This window comes from Bombyx mori, chromosome 12 (genome assembly GCF_030269925.1).
Source record: "Bombyx mori chromosome 12, ASM3026992v2".
Taxonomy (NCBI): domain Eukaryota; kingdom Metazoa; phylum Arthropoda; class Insecta; order Lepidoptera; family Bombycidae; genus Bombyx; species Bombyx mori.
This window is the reverse complement of record NC_085118.1, coordinates 14628750-14650224: the sequence shown is the minus strand read 5'-3', so window position 1 is coordinate 14650224 and position 21475 is coordinate 14628750. Positions and strand designations below refer to the sequence as shown.

The 21475-nt window shown below is 39.2% G+C and overlaps 1 protein-coding gene and 1 non-coding gene across 2 annotated transcripts in view; both read left to right on the top strand.

Annotated features, from left to right (window-relative positions):
• LOC101738869 (polypeptide N-acetylgalactosaminyltransferase 2) overlaps positions 1 to 21475 on the top strand; it is a 116341-nt gene that overhangs the window by 21850 nt on the left and 73016 nt on the right. The window lies entirely within an intron of this gene.
• Mir2723 (microRNA mir-2723) lies at positions 14540 to 14623 on the top strand. The gene has a single exon (NR_107284.1). It is a non-coding gene; the product is annotated as a microRNA mir-2723 (primary transcript).

Below are 21475 nucleotides of genomic sequence, written 5' to 3'. Positions count from 1 at the left end.
CCACGACCCCCGGCGTAACAGTCAGGAGCGCTAACCTCTGCACCACCGAGTCACTCATTGGATTACATTCGTTGCGGTATTCCAGACAAAATATCTTCACCTTTGGAAGCGCTAGCCAAATTGGAGCCTTATCTTATGCCTTATTAGCCACATTGGAGCCTTTTAGGCTAGTGAGAGCAGAAGAGCAGAAGTAACAACAGACAGAGAACATTTGACAACATAGGACTAAAGGAAAATCATATAAAAAAAATATGTTTAAAATTTAAGCAGACCTTTAGTGGCGATTTTTTTGTTTCTTTTTTATTATTGCTTAGATGGATGGACGAGCTCACAGCCCACCTGGTGCTAGTGGTTACTGGAGCCCATAGACATCTACAACGTAAATGCGCTACCCACCTTGAGATATAAGTTCTAAGGTCTCAGTATAGTTACAACGGCTACCCCACCCTTCAAACCGAAACGCATTACTGCTTCACGGCAGAAATAAACAGATGAACGGCCAATAGTCATGAGTTTATCACCGATTCAGAATGTAGTTGCACCACCTAGAATACTCAGTAAGAAAGTCGGACCTACAAAATGCATGTAGTAAGTAGTTTTAATAAAAAAAAATAATCCGCAATTTATGGCGAGGACACTAAACATTACGTGCAACGGAATTAAATTTTAGTGAAATTCTTGATTTTGCGTAAAAAAAACATAATACAAAAGTAATCTTAAGTCACCTTATCTATTTTAGTAGCAATTTACACATTTATTATCTTTCCGTATACAATATTGAAAAGAATTCTGTTTATGTATATTACATATGCACACGTATGACGTGTTTTCAGATCCACGTGTCCGCTAATCTCGTCGATGCTTGAATATAAACGTGGTTTTTACAGTGACGTATTCAGATTTTTTGCTTTTTTATTGCCTAGTTTGATAAACGAGTCGGAGCTCATATATATCACAACGTGAAGCCGCTTGAGACATTACGTCGAAATTCCAATTTATTAATATTTAAAAGAAACAATCAAGGAATTATCATTGTAATTAATTTAATATGCACATTTATATGTCAGATTATTTTGTTATTATTATCACAAAGCAATCGATATCGATTGTAACTATACTGAGACCTTAGAACTTATATCTCAAGGTGGGTGGCGCATTTACGTTGTAGATGTCTATGGGCTCCAGTAACCACTTAACACCAAGTGGGCTGTGAGCCCGTTCACCAATCTAAGCAATAAAAAAATGTAACAATGTTGTTTTAGAGTTAGCATCGTCATTTGTTTTTTTTTATGCTTGAAGTATTACTGGTGGCCCTGAGGCCTTGCCAATTTCACCAGGACAGATGGGCGAGCAAAGTCTCAGCTAGGAGAGGTGGGATTTGCTAACAGCCACCCGAGCGCCTCCGATGGAGACCTAACAACTCTAGAGCAGTTGCTTCGCGAATGTATCTACGAGACTACCGGATCGAAATCGCGACCCGCTGAGAAGATCCGGCGAGAAACTCAGCGGGCTGATGTATGGGTTAGGTTGCACGTCGAACTCTTTGTCGAGTTCGACGAGTACGGTCACCGGGGTTCCTAAGCCTATAGTGTTAGAGCTGAAGGCGTCCAATGCAAGGGTTATCGGGTTTGATGGGTCCAGAAGGACATGTCTAGGGCGTCGACGTTGACTGCTTCCTGCATTATCGAGATTCTGGGAGTAGCAGCAATGAGACGGCGGCTATCATGACGATCGTCATCTGTATTGTGGGAAGCTATGACCGCGAGATGGGTTATAATTTAAACCAGGGGCTCCCAAACTTAATTTGTCTACTGCCCACTTTGAGAATAAATTATTTTATAGCGCCCCCATTTTTTCACCTACTTAAAAACCACTATAGCGAGAGAGTCTTCCTAGATGAAATTACAAATCATTTCCCAAGCCTCTGCACAAAGCCCCTATTTTTTTTCTGGGTCTCTTACCACCCCCCTTTAGACCTGCAGCGCCCACAGGGGGGCGTTATTGCCCACAGGGGGGCGTTATTGCCCACTTTGGGAAAGGCTGATTTAAACAAATACAAATAGAAAAAAACACCATTTTGTGTACCTTGATATTTATTCATTGAAAACAGCAATTATGTTCATGAGCTTCCATAGTCGCTTACTACAAAATTGATAATAACTTCATCAGCCCTAATTGCCAACTAAAAAGAAAATTATGCTTCAAAAGTATGATCCCATAAATGTATGGGTAAGAGTAATTCATTTACATATTGTATCGATAGCTCAATATTCTGCCATAATTTTTAGAGCTTTAAATATAATTTAAAGAAGGCTTATCCCAGATCTGAGCGTCACTATAAACGCTAGTGATTACAAATATTCAAATTAAAATCACTGCAAATTCGACCGTAATTCCATTTTTAATTCTCTAATTCCACGCAGAATAAGAATTCTTCCACCCGGAACACAAACTTTTCCAATATTCCGTAAACAAACAAAACAAAACAATCAGCACAACAAAAAATAAATGAAATCTTTTATAATTACATAAAAAGAAAAAAACTTGAAGTAAAACTAAACGTCCATCTGTCTGACATGAAACAGAGCGTGGTAATTAAAAGCAAATTTCCTCTCGTAACCGTCCGCTTTGAATATAATCAATAATATTAGGCGACTGTGTCGCTCCATAGCGTATAACGGAGTTAGATTAAGTAATGTTTAATACACACGATTCTTTCACTTTCAATATGTATCATAAAATCGCGAATATATTTTTTTATTCATAATTCAAATAAAATACTTTTTTGTACTTGCTGAATTTATTCTATCCACTTTTACGATTTCGGTAATCTGATAATTTTAAGACACTAAAACGTTAAATATTTCAAATTGTCATTTTAATGTCATGGTTCGACCTATGTACTTTTATTGCCCTTTTAGGCAGACGAGCATACAACCCACCTGATGGTGAGTGATTACCGTCACCCATGGACTTCAGCAATGCCAGAGGCAGAGCCAAGCTGCTGCCTACCAAATCGGAAAGAAAAGAAAACGCACATCAGTGCAAAACATGAAATCTTCTTAATCCAAACATATTACATTAAGTATCATTCTTTTTACAAACTGCGATAATTTTAAATTTACATTATACTTCCAAATATAATTTTCAATTATATCGGATATTTAATGACACCGACTTCAATGTGCTTAATTCACTTTCACTTAATCGTTACGATATATCGTGTCGTTCGTTCAGATTCTATTCTAAGCTGAATCGATGAAGTCAGCAGAGCGGAAGCGGATTAAATAGCGTAACAACGATTCGAAATGGCTGTTATTTAAGAATAATTATTGTTTACTTAAGCATCTTAAAAATAAATTACAGATTGCAGTACTTTAAAACATTCAAACAACAAAGGTGGACGGACGTGTTAATAATACATTAACACGATAACGCGGTTTGTCCGCCTCTTTAGGAAATTACAAACAGTTTTACTTTTAAGCTCAAAGTTCGCGAATACATCCACAAAAAACTGGAAGAATCATCTCTAAACTAATTTATTTTATTTTTCAATTATTATTATTATAATTTTACTTTTAGCCATTCTTAACTATAATACTAAATTATGTATTTTCATGTGTATTTATATATTATTACTTTACATGTATATTATATTGTGTGTAATTATGTGTATGTATGTATTTTCTATTTTATACATAGGTATATTAAATATTTATGCATACAAATTCATATGTAATCTATATAACCTATATTTAACATTATGTGTATTCTATAATACTGAGATGTTATTTTAAGGATGATTTTTGTTTTGATTTTGTTCTTTTTTTGTTTTGTTGTTGTTGTTTGTTATTCTTTTGTTAATACACCTACCATGCATTATCTCTGCACCACCCTATGGTCGACTGGAAGAGAATGCCCATGGCATTAAGTCCGCCTGTGTACAAGTTTTGTTTTGTGAATAAAGTATAAATAAATAAATAAAATAAAAATAAATAATTTAAGGAGGAATTTCAAGGGTTCAATTACCTTTTCTTCAGGGTCGTCATCAGATCGGCTCGATGCAACGATATTACTGTATTATCAAAAATACACATAATTATCTAATATCATCAATAATTCGAACTAATTATATAGTGATAGTATTCATGAATAGCTACTTGAGACCTTAGAACTTATATCTCAAGGTGGGTGGCGCATTTAAATTATAGATGTCTATGGGCTCCAGTAACCACTTAATAACAGGTGGGCTGTGAGCTCGTCCACTCATCTAAGCAATAAAAACATTAAACTCTTTTAAATCGTGCACGGTGCTTTCACATATAATTTATTTTATTTCAATTTGAAATATTTCCAATTTTTATCAAGGCGACTTTAGCTGCAACAGTAATGCAAGTTTACTTAATTATCCGTAAGCCGGACCCTGCGGGAGCTCGCCATTCAAATGTGCTTACGGAAGTCATTCCGCTAATCATTTTACATATTTTTGTTTTTCTTTTATGAATGAAGGATTAGTGGTGGCCCGAAGGCCTTTCCAATTTCATCAGGGCAGGTGGGAGAGCAAAGGCTCAGCGAGATAATTTTAGTGCCTTCTACTGAACAGTTTTATATACAAAATAACAGAACATAATCGTGAGATATAAAACATAAACATGATTTTTCCGAAAATTTTCCACCTATTTTCCAGAGATCCGGTTAATTAGTCTAATAAAATCAGCTTTAGATTATATTCAACCTTTAACATCTATTAATAATTACCGATAATTAGTTATTTATATTGAACATTCCGAATTACTTGTAATTAAAACGTCATTACGAGTTACGTAATTCGATCTCCATTTATTTAGAAAGTTCCGACCTGAATACTTACTTGGCTGTCATATTTTGTAACACTGATCTTCTACACCTACCTTCTTTTTATTGGCTTCGAAACGCAAAGCCAATCTGGTGTAAGGTTACCACGAAGATCTGCAGCGTTAAGGGCATATGGAGTCGGCATGGCCTGACGGATAAAATTCCCTGTGTACTCTTACCAAGTGATGCGACTATGGCGATGCTCGAATGTCGCAGGCAACATTCATCATCATAATCGGTTGCTCTTGGCAGAGTAGTCGTGGTCATGTGGAATTCTTGCTTATGAAAGCCTTGACAGATGTTTTCGAACCGAGGCCCGGCGCACACACTCGTTAAGTGGGGTTTCAGTAAGGTCTTTCACCTGATCAGTAAAGCCCATGGGGCTTCGTCCACGAGATCTATTATCATTGACCCTACCCTGAACAACAAGGCAACATTACAAACACCAAAAATTACAATTTGCCTAATTGATGGTGGCATTGGACGTCTTCTGACCTCGTAAGGATAGGTAGCACCATCCTGCCTGTTTCTACCGTGAACCAGTAATGCGTTCCAGGTTGAAAGAAACCCTTCAATCAGCAATCCTGGTTGGCTTCAAACACGTTGTGATGACTAACCGAACTCCAGGCCTTCACTCGTCTATAAAATAAAATCTATTTATATAATATATAAAAATGAATTGCTATTCGTTAGTCTCGCTAAGCGAGAACGGCTGGACCAATTTGGCTAATTTTGGTTTTGAATTATTTGTGGAAGTCCAGAGAAGGTTTAAATGGTAGATAATTATGAAAATGCTCGGAATTAAATAAAAATAACAATTTTGTTTTTCCTTTGATGTGTACCCCGTCGGACGGATTCCTTTTGTTTGTTTTAAGTTTATTTTATACAAAAGTTTAGGTCTTTTATTTATTGATTGAGTTACTACGAAGTCTGCCTGGTCAGCTAGTAAAATAATAAAAAAACAACAGGCATGCGATTGAGTACAGAATTGAATTATTGTGACTCATAATTAAACGCGCATGTCATTTTGCATTTCGTTTTGATGAATAGGAAAGTAATTTCCTTATCTCAATTTAGATTCAAAGATGCCACTTCACCCGGTGAGCTTTTCCATCAGACCATTGAATAGTGAAAAGCTATCAACTTGACAATTGACAAGTCGAACACATACACTTAATTCTTATAATTTATGTCGTAAAGATGTTTTCTGTTGATCACATAACACCAGTTATTTCATAAATATCCCTTATATTCATGAAAGGACTCCTATAAATCATAATCCTAACGTTTGAGATCAAAGAACTCACTGTTTAGGAATGTTTGGCTTTTTGTATTAAATATCCGACAGTCATAAGATAGGATCTACTGTTTTTCATTAGTGCTGGAAATACAAGAGAAGAAGTATACGACTAGATCCACTCCTCTTCTTGCCCTTTTCCCGCATTAAATGGAGTCAGTGCGGCATGTCCCCTTATCAAGCTGTAGAGGGATGTGGAATGAGTTTTACGACCGCCCGTCTCCCTACGTTAGCCCTCCTAGCTCCTCACTTCCTTCTTGCTTCCTCCTTATATCTTGGATTATATCTTGCAGCTTTGCAACGTAAGTAGTACCTACTTTTTTGCCTTTGCCTTTTGCTTTGCCCTAAGTAGGTACTTTACTGTTCCTATCTTTTTTCTTTTCCTGTTCTTTTTTCTTTATTGCTTTTATGGATGGACGAGCTCACAGCCCACCAGGTGTTAAGTGGTTACTGGAGCCCATAGACATCTACGACGTAAGTGCGCCACCCACCTTGAGATATAAGTTCTAAGGTCTCAAGTAGTTTCAACGGCTGCTCCACCCTTCAAACCGAAACGTATTACTTACTCCTTCACGGCAGAAATAGGCAGGGCGGTGGTACCTACCCGTGCGGACTCACATGAAGTCCTACCACCAATTCTTTTGATATGTCTTTGATTACTTCCGTTTTTGATTCTATACTTTGCATATTATTATTTTAAACGTTTTTGCACTAAAATCTGGACTTCAAAACACAAAAAGATTAATAATATCACATTTTATTCGTATGCCCCTAAATAATATTTACAAAGGAACTGAATCTGACTTAGAATCGGACTAGAACCCAGTAGTCCAATAGTTCCCATGATCATTAACCTTTCAACAACGAAGCGAGGAAATTGGTTGTGGATGAAATTTGGTAAAAAAGAAAGACTATAATCTGGATTAACACATACGAATGACATGACATGGACAAAGCCGGGTGTGTGTGCTGCAATAAATAGAACAATGTGTTCGCTAGTTCGCGCTTTTACGTACGAAGTTATTTACAAATCGACTAGTATATAGTTTATAGAACAGTGATGCAACATATTTCTTTCTTATTCGAATCATAGATTTATTCGCGAATTCATAATTGTCATCCAATACATAACACATGCTAAGTATTATCGATTTAGGATTAACATCGTACTATCAAACGCGATTCGCAGTATTTAAAACATTTACTGATATAACTGTTTTAATGTTTGACACTTAGGCCTCATGCCTCAAGACGCCAGCCTGTAAATGGAAAGTAAAAGTAACCTGAATTCCTTCACTTATAAAAAAAAAGCTCACTGGCACTCACAGCCAGTTAGCACTTATTTATATCAAATTTTTTAAGTAAACTAGGTCCGATGACCAGCGTTTTTAGAAACTGTCGCTTTATTTATGAACGAGTCGGAGTTTTAGTAGTTAGCGGCTCTGACTGTCGCACTGAGGGTCGAGGGTTCGATTCCCACATGGGGGAACATTGTATGATGAAAAGGTTTGCTTGCTCTTTATTTGACTGTTTATTATCTACATATGTATACATTTAAACGCATATAAGGATGTTTATTATTCTATAATAAACACCCTTATATCCTTATATAACATATAAGGATGTTTATTATTCTATAATAAACATACTTATATGCCTATATAATCCTAAATTGGAGCCGGATGACTATAAAATAAATGAGATTTAACAATAAAAATTGTTTTAATTGGCTCGATGACTCGCAAAAATCCAAGAAGATGTACGTATTGATGGTATATGGTAAAATTTTCGTGTACACATCCAGTGTAGTCCAAGTAAATTGGCTGCGACACATGGAATAGCGGAAATAAATTAAGGCGTTCTATTTTTTGCCATTTCGGTATGGTACCTCAAAAATGTATACGGCCAACTTAAAACCTTAAGGTGGGTAGCAGATTTTGTCAGCATAGGTATGCCATTGTAATTACAATGGAAAAACGATCATTATTTCAATAGCGCAACATTTTCTATCACATTGTTCTTGTCTTGTTTCGATTCGCCTTTGGCCCGATTCCCTCGACTTTGCGACATTTTTCCCAGCCACTTATTATTATGCTTTCGTTCAATGTCGTACCCGTGGAAATTCATTTGAATTGTCATACTTTTTGCTAGTCAATCGATATCTGATTTGACTACGCGTTGCATTAGTGCATTGCAATGTTTTTGTTATTGAAGTTTGAAAATATGTTTATTAATTTTCTTCCAATCTTCACGAAAAAAAAAGTCGATATCAGTCTAATTGTCTCTCACTTCACTACGTCTATGGCCTAAGGCTACTACCACCTCACATATAATTAATTTTTTATTTATCTTCATCTTCATTTTCACTGGTGGTAGGACCTCTTGGGAGTCCGCACGGGTAGGTACCACCACCCTGCCTATTTCCGCCGTGAAGCATCAATGTGTTTCGGTTCGAAGGGTGGGGTAGCCGTTGTAACTATACTGAGACCTTAGACCTTATATCTCGAGGTGGGTGGCGCATTTACGTTGTAGATATCTAGGGGTCCAGTAACCACTTAACACCAGGTGGGCTGTGAGCTTGTCCAACCATCAAAGCAATAAATAAATATATATATCTTGAAGATCAAATTTAACAATAAGCATCTGATTAAGTTGTATCCTCAATAACTGAGAGTCTTCGTCGGTTAAAAGTCGTCCAGAAAGCTTATAGCCCTCTGTTTAGGTACACTCCAATTTGTGCCCAATTGGTTGGAAAAACCAATCATCAAGTCCTTATCCTATCTAATCCTAATTAAGCTACATCAAAATCCCGTGGCCACTACCCGTAGCCATTTAACTTTGGTCTATTAATTAGTCGACAATAAGACATAACAGAACCATAACTTCATGGGGAGCGAACCAGTGAAACTGTAATTCACGGTAACAATGATTATTGTTTACCACACTTTCGCTGTTCGTAGCGTCTTCCACTTTCTTGGCTGCATTCAGTGAAATTAATAAATTGTCTAGTCCGTGGGAAGATTTCTTTGTGTTTTAGAAACAAAATAATTCTTCTACTTAATCGAAATGTTAATATGAAGTTGATTGCTTGTTGCTGTGTCCTGGCTTTATTTCACCTAATGGTTTGAGCCTTTGCTCGCCCACCTGTTTCGGAAAGGGAGGACTTTCCACGACACACCAATAATCTTTTATTAAAAAAAGTATTGCTTGTTTGATTCAGTTGAAAATTTACATGATTGTTTTTGCCACTTTCAGGAAGATTTCCGTCATACCACTCTCGATATAGGACAGTGGTACTGGTACCTCTTGTGAGTCCGCACAGTAATGCGTTTCGGTTTGAAGGGTGGGGCAGCCGTTGTAACTATACTTGAGACCTTAGAACTTATTCTCAAGGTGGGTGGCGCATTTACGTTGTGGATGTCTATGGGCTCCAGTAACCACTTAACACCAGGTGGGCTGTGAACTCGTCCACCCATCTAAGCAATAAAAAATAAATAAAAGAAATAGGAGAGTTGGTGCGTGACTTCTTACTTACATCGTGTAACTAAACGTGGGTGGGATTTTCTAGTTCCTAAATAGTAGGTAGGTAAATTGGGCTCGGAAGCTACGCTTGGTTGACTAATGGATGGAAAGAAAAGGCTGCATTTAAATATTCGAGTGTTCTTTAAATAAAATCTAAAGGAATAAATCGATTAAAAATCTCCAATGACACGAGGGCTATATATAATTTTGGAACACATTGTGATAGTTAGTTAAGGGGACTACCCCCTTCAAAATCTGGGGAGTTTAAAATTACGTAATGCAATCCAATTAAAAACAATCTGACGCGCCAGGTAAATGTACTCACGAGCGCTCGCTGTTCACATCGTTGATATTCTGTTCAAGACGACCGCCAACCCTAACTTTTGTACGCTTTGCATTGCTGGTTACTTAAAGACATATAAAAAAAGAACAATCTCAATCACTCAAGAACAAAATTAAATATTGTAGGAGCTCCGGCTACATCCAGGAAAGTTGAGAAAAACCTCAGATTTCCTTAGGCAATTCTGACCTAAAGACACAGCCTTGTTTAATGTGTTTAAGAATTTAACAACAAAATTGTTTTTGAGTACTAGTTACATTTTAAAGAGGAAGGGTAAATCGCGTGAATAAATCATAAGGTGAGTCCAGCACGCGCAGATATTGAACGGTGGTTCGTTCATATGTCACGGATCTGATACGGTTTGGAAGTTTTATTTATTGTGTTAAGCCTTTGTTTTATTATCAAGACGGGTGGACGAGCCCCCAGCTCATCTGGTGTGGTCATCGGGGCCACGTTAATGCTGCCACCCACCTTGAGATATGAGTTCTAAGTCTACACCGGCTACCCCACAATTCAAATCGAAACGCATTACTGCTTCACTGCAGAAATAGGCCAGATGCTGGTATAATTCGGGATCCTCGGAATAAAATTTCATGCATCAATATCCCTATATGATTCTTCAACCTATAGGCTTCCGTAACTAAATTCAAGCATATTTGTGTATTAAAAATGATATTTATTATGTAGTATCAGTTAATTTTTGAACATAAAACCTCTGTAACTTGACAAAGAATATGAATAACCTGAAATATCGTATCGTTAGGTTGCAATGTGAACAATCCTTAACATATTTTCATTCGGATGTCCGTTTTGTAATTCACTAGCGACCCGCCCTCGCTTCGCTTCGGAAACTGTAATTTATTATTGATTTCTCTACTATTTAATGGATGTTATTATACATATAAACGTTTCTCTTCAATCACTATCTATTAAAAAAAAACGCATCAAAATCCGTTGCGTAGTTTTAAAGATTTAAGCATAAGATTTAGGAATATAGGGACAGAGAAAGAAACTTTGTTTTATACTATGTAGTGAGACTAAATTGAAATATCGTATCGTTAGGTTGCAATGTGAACAATCCTTAACATATTTTCATTCGGACGTCCGTTTTATAATTCATGAACAAACGGAGTGTGCGCTCTCCCAGGTTCTGTTATTATTAACGTTTTTCACATGTTAGGGTCATTTAGTTCAGCCGATTTTGACACTTATTTGTACAAACATAAATGTTTAAATACTGTATAAAGGCGGACTTCAGGCCATAGGCATTCTCTGACAGTCTACCTTAGGGGGTGCAGAGAGAAGAGAAGAAGGGTCGTCGTACCCCCTTTCGGGGGCACGGAACGGGCCTCGGGGCAAACCCCACTGCCCGGAACGAAGCTCCCTGCCACACAGGGCAGGGGTGAAATGTTGCAAGACGGGATTAGGGGGGCTGTTCGTATGCGCGTTCGGCGCACTCCACATCGACAAAAATATATACATAAACATAATACGATGGGCTTGATCTTAAGCGACGGCTTGATGCCCGCGGAGGAGTACCCCCGGCGCCTGCTGCTGTCCTCTGCTTGATTTTTTTTTTTTTTTTTTTTTTTTTTTTTTTTTTTTTTTTTTTTTTTTTTTTTTTTTTTTTTTTTTTTTTTTTCCTAACTACTAACTATAAGTAACTAAAACTAAACTACTATACTAACTTTTAACTACTACTATTTACAATATATACAAAGCGGGACAACAGTCAGCACCGTGGGGCCCGCCACCGGCCCCATGCCGCGGCCCCACCTCTACAAGTCAGAGGGGGAGACTAGTTTAGCGCTCACCCGCTAAGGGCTCCCCAGAAGGGGAAGACCGTCGCGGGGAGGGACCGACGTAAATCACTCCCCTTAAGGGGGAGTGGTCCACCCAAACGGGCGGTAGAAATGGGTCCCCATAGGGGGGCACCCCAACAGTGTGGGGGGAGATGAAGAGTGTGGACAGCTCAGTCCCATGGGGGCACTCATTATGAGCACTCCCATATCACTCCGGTTAAGCCGACTATCTTACCATAGCCGGGGGTTCCAGTAGCTCCCTTGGTAGCGCCTGACCATCAGGTGGTCTGGCGTGCAAGGGAGCTATATTGTGGAGATGCTCGTGGGGTCCACCGTCAGCCCGCTCGTACATATTACGAGCTAGCCTCCGAATGAACTCCTCGAGCGACTCCACATCTAGATCCCGGGCGATTACGTCATTTCTGACGTAACGCCCTGCTCCGACTATCGTGCGAAGAGCCAGATTCTGCTGGGCCTGTAACTTCACCCGCATGATCTGCGGGATGAGGTGATACCAGGCCGCAGCTGCGTACGTGATACGGGAACGAACATACGTCTTGTAAATGCCGAGTCTAGTCCTGGTCGGCAACCTGGAGGCCAACACCGGCCGGAGGAGAAACCTCGCATAGCGGGCGGCCGCCAACGCCGACTTGGCGTGGGCGGTCATCCTCAAACTCCGGTCGATATTGACTCCCAGGTATCGGACACTGGGCCTAAACTCGACATTGACTCCACGGAGACTGAGCTGTCCTGGGACGGCTCTTGTGCGGACCGGACCGAAGAGGATAGCCGCGGTCTTCCCCACGTTGACCGCGACCCTCCATCGGTCCAGCCACTGGGGCAGTAGGTCCAACAGCCTCTGCATCCTCGAAATGGCCGCAGAGGGGAAATTAGAGGACGAGAAGTAGGCGCTGTCGTCGGCAAACAGCGCCAACTTCACGTCGGCTTCCCACGCTTGGAGGTTGCCCTCAAGCGTGGGAATGTCGTTGGTGTAGAGAGCGTAGAGGACTGGTGCCAGGACGCTTCCCTGGGGAACTCCGGCCGTGACTGGGCGCACCGACGACTTTGCGCCCTCGACCGCGACAAGGAAGGATCTTCCCTCCAGGTACGACCCCAGCAGTCGCACATAGGCGTGCTGGAGGTCCGTGTTCTGCAACAGCTTGTAGATCAGTCCCGCATGCCAGACACGGTCGAAGGCCTTCTCGAAGGGGGTGCAGAGATGAACCTTGGTAGGTGTAGTGTGATAGTGATATTACATAGACATATGTGTATATATAACATACATAATATTAAATATCATAATTGCGAACTCGAAAATTTGAGTAATAAATAAAGCAATTAATAATATTAATCTGATCAATAGCATTGCTGAGCTTCATATGACAGTATAGAAACGAAACACTACACCACGAAGGTGTCGAGATAGCAAGCAATTAATGCGTAATTAAATTATTAAATACTAATGAAGCCAATGCGACGGTAACTGACGAACGCTTATCCGCGTCATTCGTTACCACTGACCATCCGGCTCAGCTAATATTTATTTGCTTTACATTGAGCGCAGCAAAAAAATACTAAGAGAGAGAGAGAGCGAGAGCGAGAGAGAGAGAGAGAGAGAGAGAGAGTACTCTTTATTGTACTAAAAAAAGTACGTAAGTTAAAATAATTTATAATCAATTGGAAATTTTAGTGTTGCACTTTCAAGGGTCGATAAACTTGTACCTGTCTTCGTATTGCAGCTCAGTAGGTATGGCCGATACGAGATCATGCTGAAATCTCAAGTAGCAAAATAAAACACTACTGAATTCCCGACTTTCACTGTTAGGAACATTTTTCAACTCGCTTTCTATTTTATGAAACGTATAAACGCGTCGTGCATACCTACTAATAATATAAATAATATAATTATATAGAATTTTCTTCTCTTTTCGCAAACCACAAACAGACGATTCATATTGTCTTTTATGTTATATTATTCGCGACGATTCTAATAATTTACAGTTTTACCAGATTAAACGGTAAAAGCATTTGAAATATTCATTATTCATACACATTGATTAATCTAAAAAATATATGTTGATGACACAGAAAAATGTGGGATCGGGATTTAATACCACAGAATGTCCCATATTGAAGGTATTAACTCATTAATTTCTGAATAATAAATAGGGAATGCTCTATCTCGGTCCTGCAAAAGGAACTTAGGAATGAATTAGGAACGGTCGTGAACATTGACGTCATCGTTCAAATTGTGGTATGAGTTTAGCATCCGTCTACATAAAAGCCATTTCCGAACTGATTCCATTCTTGTTAACGTTGGCGACTCGTTTTTCTGGTTTTTGTGTTTTTGGTTATTATAATTCTTATCGTTATATTAAGTAGTCAAGATTGCGACGTTAAAGTGAAAAGAGAACAAAGAAGAGACACAGTCCTACCCATTTTAATTCAAGCCTGCTACATACCAACCCGCAGTGCATCACCCCTGCCTCAATAGACAAGGAGATTTAGCCCGGGCAGAGGGGTTTCCTCGAGGGGTCCCCCGGTAAGGAGACGCGACGACCCAATAGTAGATGTTGAAGTGGCAGTGGGCAGGGACATTGCTCGAGGAACGGATGGCTGCTGGGGCCTTAAACTTATCGAGTGGCAACCGCGTTCCGGAAGACGTAACGTGGGTAGGTTTCCCACAAGATTGATCGACGACCTATTGAGGCTCGCGGGGATCCACTGGATACAAGCAGCAGACCAATCGTTCTGGCTAGGCTTGGGGTAGGTAGTCCAGCAGTGGACGTCTGTGGGCTGATAGATAGATAGATAGAAGTAGTCGCCGCGCAGATAATACGACTGTTATGTCTGTTTGTGTCTGTCTATAATCTTATTTCTTCTTTGTTTCAGGTACCTACGCAAATTAGATCGCATGCAAAATGAAATCCGAATTTATATTATCAAAAGTAGACCGTAAATAATTAACAAGTGTTTTATTCGTAAATAAACGTAAGATTCAGGTAAAAGAACACAATTATCTTAATATAATTCACTTTGTTACGTTTCAAAATTTTATAGAATATAGTTGTAACACTTTTTATTTATAACTTCTTGCATAAAATCGTTCAAGCTCTACATTTGTATAGTTGAATAAGTAACACGCGTGGACGGGGAAAGTTGAAGATGCCTTAGGTAGCCCCACCTTGAAATTGCGGTGCCTATAATACCACCACCCCGCTTATTCCCGTGGGTGCCATAAATGCCAGCTTAGGGAGTCACCGGAGAAGGCATAGCAACATTCTTCGAGTATAATACTAGCATACTGCGATCGATATTAATGGTATAGTAGGGTTTTTTTTTCCTACCTATACTGATAGTCTTGACAGGCAATTTCAGTTTCACCCTAACGTTTGTAGGTGACCTCACGGGGCTCAAACCGGAGAATTGCTAACACTGACCTAGCAAGAGCAGTGCTTCGCAGAATCTACCACCGGATCGGCAACGCGACCCACTGAGAAGATCCGGCGAGAAACTCAGTGGACTGTGTCTATGGGAAGGGTTTTTGAGCACGGATAAGTGCTACCTAAAAACAACTATCCCGTGTACCGAAAATAGGATGGTGTAATCAGTCTTTTTCGACAGTACGAAATACCATCTCCTTTACCATCATTAATCAATGTGAAGACAATGATTTATTATTGGGACCACCGCGTTGGTCTTTCCGACAGCCTCAGTTTCTTTGTAGATATTAGACTTGAAACTTAGATGAGCTATTATCTCGTCCAGTATTGGCGAATTCCACAACGCTGACGATAACCATACTTTCTACTGTTAGAACATTTAGTTAGCTAATGAGCAACAAAGCAAAACAGATTATGCAATATTTGCTTGTATTGTGTTTAACTCATAAAAATATCGTGTTACAGTTATTTTTGTTTTTACGTCTTCTATGACGGTACGCAGTTACCTAATGCTGTTTGTACTCGTAATGTTTCCTATTTGAGGTTTAAATGTATGACTTGATGATGTAGGATATAGACTGAAAATGGCTTTGTTTTAGAGATAATATAGGATACTAGCTGTACCCGTCCGCTTCGCTGGGCATTTAAAATTAACATTATTATTTCTCACTCCCACAAATATTCTCATCATTAACGCCCCTGCAACTGGTGTAGGAAATCCAAAACTCAAATAAATGTTAGCCTATCCATTAAGTACATTTATTTTCTACATGGATACCAAGTTTCCAGTCAATCGGATGCACGGTTCAGTAGTTATAACGGAACATCCGTAAAAACCACTGTAGATTTATATATTAGTATAGATAGATAGGAACATCCGAAAATTGGTGGTAGGGGGCGTAGATACTACCATCCTGGCCACTTAAGCCTCAAAGAAGTCACGAGTTCAGGCTTAAAGGGAGAGACAGCCATCTATCTTTCAGCCCATAGACATCCACTGGACATGGGCCTCCCCCAAGACTGGCCACAACGATCGACTGCCATAATGCGATATAGACTTTAGGTTTCTAGATGAGTGGCAATATTCACGTCGTGGTGTCTATAGCTTCGGCAATCATTGATACCCAGGTGAACCGTGAGTTCGCTCATGAATGTAATAAAATAAATAGCATCTTCGAAGCATCTGGTGGTAGTACCTCTTGTGAGTCCGCACGGGTAGGTACCACCACCCCGCCTATTTCTACCGTGAAGCAGTAATGCGTTTCGCTTTGAAGAGTGAGGCAGCCGTTGTAACTATACCGAGACCTTAAAACTCTCGAAGAATCTCAAAGTGGGTGCATTTACGTTTTAGATGTCTAAGGGCTCCAGTAACCACTTAACACCAGGCGAGGTGTGAGCTCGTCCACACATCCAAGCAACAAACAACATAATCTTAAGCCGCAAGTATATTTAGTTGCGTCCAAACGGGTATTATCTTTACGAGTAAAATATTAGATTTTATCTAATGTCGTTTGCTGTCATTTGGCTGAGACTTCGCTGAATCACAGGGTCGCAGCGAGAAGAGCAATGACTTTAGACACGGTAGTCCACGGAAAGTGCGCCAAAATATAAAAATAGAAAATATATTGTTAGAACGAAATTTTTCAATTTATGCGCAAGTGAAAAAATTAAAGCTATTTCATTTAGACATTAAACAAAACTTTTTTCTTTTTTTTTGTACACATGTAGTCATCATTCTCCTGTCATTCTCCCAGTCACCTGAGGTCGGCGCAACATGTTTTCTCCTTCCATACTCCTCTGTCATATACCATTTCTTGGCTCACTCCCCCTCTTACCCATATCGTCTTTCACGCAATCCATCCATTTTTCTTAAGTCTACCTCTTCTTCTAAAGCCTTCCAATAGTTAAAACTCTCTTACCAATCTGATTGTCATTTCGTTTCATCACGTCATGTCCATACTCAACGCGCCCTTTTTTTCTTTTTCTTAATACAATCATAACAAACAAAAAGCCGCTTTATTCCTTTCATAGCCATTTACTATAAGCGAAGATTAGCTCTTTGGGTCTCGCTTCCAAATGAAGCTTAAAAATAGCTATATAGTTTAATAACGCCTTCGGTCGATTGAAAATTTTCGAAAATACTTTTTTATTTTATTTTATTGCCCTTGTAGGCAGACGAGCACACGGCCCACTTGATGGTGAGTGGTTACCGTTGCCCATGGACTTCAGCAATGCCAGGGGCAGAGCCAAGCCGCTGCCTACCGCTAAATTGTATCTCCGTCTCACTTACAGCATCCATTAAACCTTATTCATGTTGTGGGGCGGCAAGTAAATAAATAGCTGCGGGTCAATCAAACCCGGATGCCACTTTTACTTGTCTTATGTAAACACGAACGCGATGTAACCATAGACTGAATTAGATCACTTGTAACAAAAAAAAAAAGATAATGAGGCTACCTCGGTTTTTGTTTATGAATATTAGGCTAGTTTTAATTTTGGACGTTGAATCTTAATATATTTAATTCTTCTGTCGGTTTGTATGTGAGTGACTAAATGGCTGGACCGATTTTGATGAATTTGTGTTTTTTTTTTTATTGCCTTTGTAGGCAGACGGGCATACGGCCCACCTGATGGTGAGTGGTTACCGTCGCCCATGGACTTCAGCAATGCCAGGGGCAGAGCCAAGCCGCTGCCTACTGAATTAATACCGAATTTGTATTTCTTCTTTAAAAAAATAATAATACTTCATAGTAAAAATTGGGATTTTTAGGACTTAAGGCGTGTGTATAAGACAACGTCTATTGGGCCCGCTAGTATTTTTATAAAAATAGACAAGTCTGTTGCTACAAGAAGTGACATTAAAGCTCCAAAAATGATTAAAGCTAACATCAAAACTCGAATTTAATCCGATTATAAAGTTATTATTTTATTAGCATCCATAACTACACATTTATAGTATATCGCGAATGACCGAACGTGTTAGAGCATATTTCATTATCGCTTACAATATTGTATAAGAGAAGATTTTATCTAAAATTGCGCGAGAAATTAATCTATAGTCGTTATCTTGATTTTAGGATATATTTTTATTATTATTATTAATAATTAACACAGTCTACCTGATGGTGAATGGCTACCGTTGCTTTTAGACGTTAGCAAAGCCACGGGTAAAGACAAGCCACTGACTACCGCTTAGTACTATTAAGATATTAATGAACTTTGATAAATACATGCTATAAGCTCTGTAAACTATAGTAGATCAAGTACATCCAATGCTTGCAACAGTAATATAAAGAGGTCGAAAAAAATACATACAAAATATACAGAATATTTAATATAATAAAATACGGGCTTCTATTGTATTTGTTACATTGTCTATAACAAGTAAATTCAACCAAATGTTTAACATTCTAAATTTGTATTGCTTAAAATATTAAACGCAATCAGGACTATAGATGCGTTCCAAACACCATTTAAGAACTTATGTGGTAATATAAATTGTATTCGAACTATTGTTTCGAAATGACACTATCTTGCAGAATCTGAATTCACTACACCAGGCCGCTGTATTACCTAATACAGTCTAGGCTAAAATGAGGTTCGCCTTAGTGGCAGTGTAGGTCACGACGAAACATTTTAGCTACATATGTCACTTATGGTTGTTACTAAACTTTATACTAATATTATTTACACTTGATATGACAAACAAAAAAAATACTCTTTTGAATTTCACGCAATGAATGCGGCTTACGCAATGTTTTTTTTCTTTTTTTATGATTGAAAGATTACTGGTAGCCCGGAGGCCATTCCAGTTTCACCAGGGCGGGTAGGCGACCAAAAGCTCAGCCAGGAGGGGTGGGATTTGCTAACAGCTGCCCGAGCGCCTAGCGAGGAGACCTAACAACTCTAGAGCAGCTGCTTCGCGAATGAATCTACGAATACTACAAATCGCGACCCGCTGAGAAGATCCGGCGAGAAACTCAGCGGGCTGATGCGTGGGTTAGGTTGCACGTCGACCTCTTTGTCGAGTTCGACGAGTACGGTTACCGGGGTCCCTAAGCCTGCTCCTAGTGTTAGAGCTGAAGGCGTCGCTTACGCGATGTAAGGCGAATGAAAAGTCAACTGAGACGCGAAACCCACAATCTTTAGGGAACGAATAGTGTGTCCGGCACGCGCTTTGCTGTACACTACTGGCTCACACATATAAACTTATTATGATGTAATAAGCTAACTAAATAAAACATTATAGGTTTGGTAATAGACCCTTTACGAATGTTATTCAGGGTTTTTTTCTTTTTTTTTTTTTTCTACCAAAGCTGATAGCCTTGAGAGGATATATCAGTGTTGCTTTAACTAGTAGGTGAGCTCAAACCTGATGACGAACACGAACCTAACAAGAACCCTAGGAAGAGCCGTACTTCGCAGAATTTACCACCGGATCGGAAACGCGACCCACTGAGAAGATCCGGCGAGAAACTCAGTGGGCTGTGTCCGAGGGTTAATTTACTCGTCGAGCCCTTCGTCGCAAGCGACGGGTTCGACGAGAACGATGACCGGGTTTTTTTTCAAATACTGGTGCTAGATCGTCTTGTAAGCCTGTTACAATTGAGACAATTGAGACTAAGACCTCATGGTGGTTCATTCGCGTCGTGATTTCTACGAACTATGCAAAGCAGTGAGTCTGCTGTGTAGTGAGTCCTTTTTTACTTTTTCCTACCTTTTCACCGGTAACCTAAGCTCCTATACCAGCTACGCCCGGAAGGGTAAATGATAATGAGTCCATCCATACTTCATCGTTCCATATCATCCATTACTTAACTTCCCTACCTTTTTTTACTAACAACAACGTTTTCATAAGAAACGCCCATAATCCGAGTAATATTTCTAAACTACGTACACAGCTTAATTGCTGTTCGCAACACCGATGCAATTAAAGTTCCATTTATTTGTTTCGTATTTTGATAGTTATGATTACGTAATACGGTCTTAGAGTTGTGTAGAGCCGTTAATTCGATGTTATGATGATAAAAATATATGTATATTCTCATATGTATATACCTACTCATATACAGCTACCTGCGGCTGTTCGTCTCACGGATGGATCTGGATTGGCCAATAATGTAACACTGGACAAGTTTTTTTTTTTTTATTGCTTAGATGTGTGCACGAGCTCACAGCCCACCTGGTTTTAAGTGGTTACTGGAGCCCATAGACATCTACAACGTAAATGCGCCACACACCTTGAGATATAGTTCTAAGGTCTCAGTATAGTCACAACGGCTGCCCCACCCTTCAAACCGAAACGCATTACTGCTTCACGGCAGAAATAGGCGGGGCGGTAGTACCTACCCGTGCGGACTCACAAGAGGTCCTACCACCAGTAATTACGCAAATTATAATTTTGCAGGTTTGATTTTTATTGCACGATGTTATTCCTTCACCGTGGAAGTCAATCGTGAACATTTGTTGAGTACGTATTTCATTAGAAAAATTGGTACCCGCCAGCGGGATTCGAACACCGGTGCATCGCTCGATACGAATGCACCAGACGTCTTATCCTTTAGGCCACGACGACTTCATGTGCATGTTGAGCACTCTGGATCCAAACTAGCGTATAGGTTAAGATGGTTTTGTTTTAATTTTAATCTGAAATTGTTGTTTTTTTTTATGTGAAGTATTATTTTTAATGTAATATGGACGTAATATCTGAAGTAAATAAAAATAAATAAAATAACAGGAACATGTTTTACCTGAACATTTTACCGCGAGAGGTCCTGCATTTCAATGTGAATTGTTGGACATATTATTATATTAGTGTGACATTTATGGGTGCAAAAACCCTTTGTATAATATTTCTAAATAATGTCTTATGGTAAAGGACGGATCACTCTTTCCGTCTCCCTCTAACAAAACCTTAAGCACACAGAAGAAATGATATTAAAAACGTTACGTTACATAAATGCGTGTTTTGAGCATTCCTTCGAGCGATTAAACTAATACTAAAGCAATGAGAGTGAAAGTTGAGATTGATGGCGGCGAGCCAATTAAATCCAGCCCGCAGTTAAGCAAACCTAATATTATTCCAACTGTGTGTTTAATTATCGCTTATTTTATGGCATTCGTCGGCTATAATACCATTGAATTGTGGTCATCGCCACTTGCTAGAGTTCAGTTTCAGATAAAAAAAATCGGTTGAACGTGACAACGTCATAAGAAA